Source organism: Temnothorax longispinosus, chromosome 5 (assembly GCF_030848805.1).
Source record: "Temnothorax longispinosus isolate EJ_2023e chromosome 5, Tlon_JGU_v1, whole genome shotgun sequence".
Classification (NCBI taxonomy): Eukaryota; Metazoa; Arthropoda; class Insecta; order Hymenoptera; family Formicidae; genus Temnothorax; species Temnothorax longispinosus.
Window position 1 is genome coordinate 13,000,182 of NC_092362.1, and position 6,429 is coordinate 13,006,610.

Below are 6,429 nucleotides of genomic sequence, written 5' to 3' on the forward strand. Positions count from 1 at the left end.
CTCCCTCATCGAACATCCGGCTGAATTTTATTTGAATAAATAGCTTTTTTAGTGGTTAACCCTGTGCCGGGTTTTATATGCCCTGAAACTTGACCGAAGTGTTAAAAAAAGGGCCACTTCCGGTATGATTTTTTGAGATAAAACCCCTTCAAAGAACATCCGGCTGAAACTTGTGCCAATCGATTCAGGATGTCAAGCACATTGATAAAAAAATATGCTGCCACCCCCCACCTTGACAGGAACCATGGCAGCAACCCTTAAACGTGACATATTTTCGTACCGTACCTCCCTCACAGAACATCCGATTTTTTTTTTTTGGAAATGTAGCTCGAACATTCCTGAACATAAAAAAACAATGCTGCCATCGCTGGCCTTGACCAAAATTTTTTGTGCCACCTGTAAGTCGCGCGACTTTTAGCTGCCAATTTGTAACGGGTCAATACTTCCTTCACAGAACATACGATTTTTTTTTTGTTGGAAATGTAGCTCAAACATTACTAAACATAAAAAAACAATGCTGCCATCACTGGCCTTGACCAAAAATTTTTGTGCCACCCGTAAGTCGCGCGACTTTTGGCTGCCAATTTGTAACGGATCAATACTTCTCTCACAGAACATACGGGTAATCTCTTGCCATGTATTTAAATAGAAAATAAGACAATCTTTGACGAGAACGATCTTAAGAACCGACTATGAATACCGTCCATACTAGCGCGAAAATTCCCATCGAATATTTTGTGGAAAAAATAGTTTGTGATAAACAAGCTGCGCGTACATTGGTAGAGATATGGAATGAAACAAGGTAAGTTCATATAACATTCACGTATTTTTATTTATTTATTCTTTATTCTTATTTTTTTGTATTTAAAATCTTAAAAGTAAGATATAAAACATAAATATAAATCACGAGATTTTTTTTAATCGCTATTGCTGTTGGAACTATCGACAGTATAGTCCTCGTCGTCACTATCATTATGCTCTATGACTAATTATGCTCTTATGCTCTATGCTCTATGAAGATTCAACTCTTAATGGAGTTGGATCTTCGTGGAACCATAGCTCTACTGGCCCTGGCTGAGGTAATATTTTTCGCCCTAAATTTAATTATTTAAATGATATATAAGTATTAAAGATTACATGACGATAATCGAACCAAATCGTGGTCGTATTGTCTTGGCGATTAAAATGGCCAGTAGAGTCGATTAATATTTCCATTGTTGTTTATCATTTAACTGGCGAAATAAAAGTAATTTATTCCATTTATATTTATGTTTTATATCTTATTTTTAAGATTTTAAATACAAAAGAATAAGAATAAAGAATAAATAAATAAAAATACGTGATTGTTATGTGAACTTACCTTGTGTCATTCCATACCTCTACCAATGTACGCGCAGCTTGTTTATCACAAACTATTTTTTCCACAAAATATTCGATGGGAATTTTCGCGCTAGTATGGACGGTATTCATAGTCGGTTCTTAAGATCGTTCTCGTCAAAGATTGTCTTATTTTCTATTTAAATACATGGCAAGAGATTACCTGTATGTTCTGTGAGAGAAGTATTGACCCGTTACAAATTGGCAGCCAAAAGTCGCGCGACTTACGGGTGGCACAAAAATTTTTGGTCAAGGCCAGCGATGGCAGCATTGTTTTTTTATGTTTAGTAATGTTCGAGCTACATTTCCAAAAAAAAAAAATTGTATGTTCTGTGAAGGAAATATTGACCCGTTACAAATTGGCAGCTAAAAGTCGCGCGACTTACAGGTGGCACAAAAATTTTTGGTCAAGGCCAGCGATGGCAGCATTGTTTTTTTATGTTCAGGAATGTTCGAGCTACATTTCCAAAAAAAAAAATCGGATGTTCTGTGAGGGAGGTACGGTACGAAAATATGTCACGTTTAAGGGTTGCTGCCATGGTTCCTGTCAAGGTGGGGGGTGGCAGCATATTTTTTTATCAATGTGCTTGACATCCTGAATCGATTGGCACAAGTTTCAGCCGGATGTTCTTTGAGGGGGTTTCATCTCAAAAAATCATACCGGAAGTGGCCCTTTTTTTAACACTTCGGTCAAGTTTCAGGGCATATAAAACCCGGCACAGGGTTAACCACTAAAAAAGCTATTTATTTAAATAAAATTCAGCCGGATGTTCGATGAGGGAGGGTTTTGTGCAGCCGGCTCTTGGACTACAAAACCCATGGTCAAAATTAATAATGTCTCGATGATTGATCTGAAAAAATGCTGTGTGAATCCGACAAAACAGGTTGGCTCACAGTTTTTCATTGTTCACATCGAAAAGACGTTATATATTGCCAGTCATGGTCGATTTAAATTACTTTAATTGTAATTTTATTTACATTTTATTACAGTATTTTTATCGTATCAATATTTCCAGTTATTATTAGTATTGTTAAAACAATTATAGTTTTTTATTATAATTAATTCAGTCTTTTAATTATTGTCTAGAAGGAGAGATAATATAAAGCGCAATAAAGTTACGTGATATGGGAAAATAAAATCTGTGATAAAATATGAGTTGTGCTGATTGTGAAAGATAAAACTTAATTCAGAAATACATTGTATGGCATAAAATTGTAATAAACATTATCCTGCCATTAATATAACAAAAATAATGCTTGTTTTATTCAACAATTTACACATTTGAATCGTCCCCACAATAGTCTACATTCTACATAATCATCTACATGTAATTGATATGCCTGTAGCATGGCTATTCGCAAAATTGCAATGCGGAATCATCGTAACATTCGCAGAAATATATATATATTATATATATATGCCGTTCCAGATTGCACAGCAGTATACTGATACTACGCGGCCGTAATATCTACAATCCATTGCGCGCAAATCTGCTAAGATAATTAACGCATCTGTGATGCGCGCGGAACGAGCGCGATAATACCCGGGAGTGTACAGGACTCGAGTGATATTTATATACGTGTGATAACGAGCGCAAGAAGTGCACCGATATTTATTCGCACGCGATAATAGTAGCCGCCGCGCGTATCTGCGATATACGGCCGGATACTTGACCGCTTGCACCGCCACGTATGTATTGTACATATCCCCGCGGCGTTCGTTGTGATTATTTGTTTGTATTGGCGTTATAGACAGGCGCGCGGAAGTGTGTCAACAATCACGTACGTTAATTGGTAACGGATCTTCCATTTTGTTTCGACAATCTTCGACCTCGGCAACAAACTTTGCTCCATTTTTACGGTAACGGGACGAACGCCAGGTCGCGAAGTTCCGAGGCCTCATGAATCATTCATTCCGGATTAATTCGACGCGCAGTGGTCTGTCTATGCTTCACCAATGTGAGTCGTCCGTTCGTCCGTGCGTTTTCCTTATTGAGAGGATAACTTGCCCACTGTTCTTCCCCGGGATTTGTGTTATTAAATCCTCCTACCCTGGCAGCCGTAATAAGCGACGTTTTAAAATTCCCGGCGCTCGAAAGTTACGCGTGCGGAGCAACGGCGGCGGCTGCAGTGGCGACGAAAAATTAAAATTCTCCCCCGTTTTACAGCGAGAATTTCAAGGCGTCATTTCTCACTTTATGCAAACTTTTTGCGGTGATATTATATCCCGTGACAATTCCGCATCAGGGTCTTGCAAAAAAAATGGAAAACAGTTCTAAGCCTAACACACGACAGTTCTTGGCATCGTTAATTGTTCTGTAATAATTTATGTTGTTTTTTATTTATAGTGATATCAAATCGTATATTAAATTGAGAAAAAATTTATTATAAGACTATATTAATAATACAAAAATGTTTCGTATACTCATCAACATTAAAATAAGTTAATACCGTTAAGGGGATGCTGGAGCCGTCTGTATAACCGACAAAATTACCATTTTCTATGTTATCGACTATATCTGTCCTTGTATAGACAAAGATATAAACAAGGATAGCACGCTACATTGCACGCACACATACGCACGATGCACATCGACATTATACTTTTATATTACGCTTCCAAATCTTGATTTGGAGAGTTTATCGATGTTTTTCTTGTTGTGCAATTCGGGGGAACTTGTTTTCGCGTTCGTACCAATGGTATATCTCTTATATGAAATACATCTTGTGACGAGCTGACAGCTCGCCGCAACTCGAGACGCCATATTGGAATAAAAGTAGGATAAGAAATCTGTACTTCCGTAATTTTTTCTCGTTTTCTATATAAAATCAGAGTTCCCCTGAATCATTAATGTATGTACTGCAATTCTGGAGAAGGATTTTTAATTCTGTCAAATTAATACGACGCTACGTGCCGACAAAAAATGCCGGTAAAACAGACGGCTCCAGCATCCCCTTAATTACATAAATTACTAATTTATGTAATATTTGCCCATTTAAAGAAACGTCAGAACCTTTACGAGTAAGCGAGTGCGATAAACCCTGGAGACTTCAAATGCGATTTTTAAATACATTAAAATAATTTAGCGATCGAGTGGTTGTGGAAATCACATAGTGCAATGTTTATTAAAGCAGAAAGCATTTCAGTTGTAATAACCAACCAGCTTCTGTAATATATAGTTCATTGTTAATTGTCACTTCGCACATGTATGCGCCATTTATCGAATTTATTAATCGTGCGGAATTTTGGACTCTCTAAAATCTTTTCTGTCATATATCGTTCCATATATTCATTTACCACTGTGTGCTTTTATGCTACGTGTCACAGTTCATAACGAATTTAAAAAATATATAAAAACATAAAAATTAGAAATCATAAAATATCTCATTTTTCATTGAGAATCGGCATATCTTAATCATAAAATTAAAAAATTATGCAAAATAAATTTTGACAATTATGTATTTAATTAATTTTTATTTTAACAACCTAATTCGTCGAAGCTGCTTATTATATGAGAAATTATTATTTTAAAAATAAATATATGTGCTTAAATATATAATGCTTATAAATATTAGTGTAAAATGCATGTATCATATAATATTCAACATGCAAATTCAACATATGTTTATTATAATTAACAAACATACACAAAAGTAATGTATTACAATAAATATTTTCCATATGTTTATTATAACACATATTTGCGGATAATATTGCGTTTATTATGTTACAAATATAAGTGAATGACATATTTTAAATATAATTGTTATAAACATATTTGATACATGTATTTTGAATTATATTATTTTTCTCTTTTATTATTAAACTCATATATTCTTAATGATATTCTTCAATCTCTCAGTTGGGGAATACCATACATATTTTATAATTAATGCATGTTTATACTGAATATGCATTATCAAGTAGAACATACCGCTTGGTAATAATATATCACACGTGTTAATTAACCAATTCTATTTAGGAAGTGTACAATGAAGAGAAATACTCGTAATGTTATACATGAATTAAGAAAATGTATATTATATATTTGATTTATATTAAAGAAACATAATCCAGCGTACAAAAGAAAAAAACATAATTTGTAAACGTATAACATAATGTGTATTTTATACATTAACTTTTGATGATATCATGAGTATGATCGTACGTTTAAATTTTAAATATGTAATATTTATAATATTAATATCTAAGATATTAAGTTAGGAAAGATTAAGTTATTACTGCAAGTAATCAGAAAATTTTATTTCATCATTTATTTGTAACAATCGAAAAATGTAATATAACAAAAATAATCATATAACTTTGGAACAGCACGTCTATTCATATAAAATATAAAAAGTGAACTAAATTAAGCAATTCTGTAATTTTTATATACTGCTAATATTCTTTTTTCTTATTATTATCATTTAGCGCATGTAAATGAATCCTTTGATTATTGTCACAATATAGCTGATTATATCTTTTCTGCTTGAACCAATTAATAGTGTAATATCCATGTTTCGTCATTTAACAAATTTGTGTAATTCTCTTACGCAATTTTACACAAGAGTGGTAAATGTACAGATTACATAGCCACACATTTAGTTTAATAATAAACTGAATCTATGATAATTAGAATATACTAATACTTACTGCACTCATTCTTCATTAAAATCGTATTATTTGACAGGATATACAAGTTTCAGTTAAAAAATTAATTATGTATTTCTTGTAAAGAAAAATTCAAAATTGCGTTAACTCTTTTATCAAAATGTTTTTATAAGGACAACATTCATGTGTGTCAGAGCAACGCGTTATTTGTCTTCAGGCGGATTGCGGTCGTGATTGAAACAATAGGAGTCATTTACCGAAAAATGCCTCTCGCCGCGTTTCATCGCGTTTCAACGCGCTCTGTTCGCCTGGGTTCCGCATAATTCACGAAAATTCACCGACGCGCGTCGACGCGGCGCGTCTAGAGGGCCTCTAGATACGAGGGGCGCAAACTGATTGACTTGAAATTGCTGCACAAAAGAATAAAGCATGCAACATGG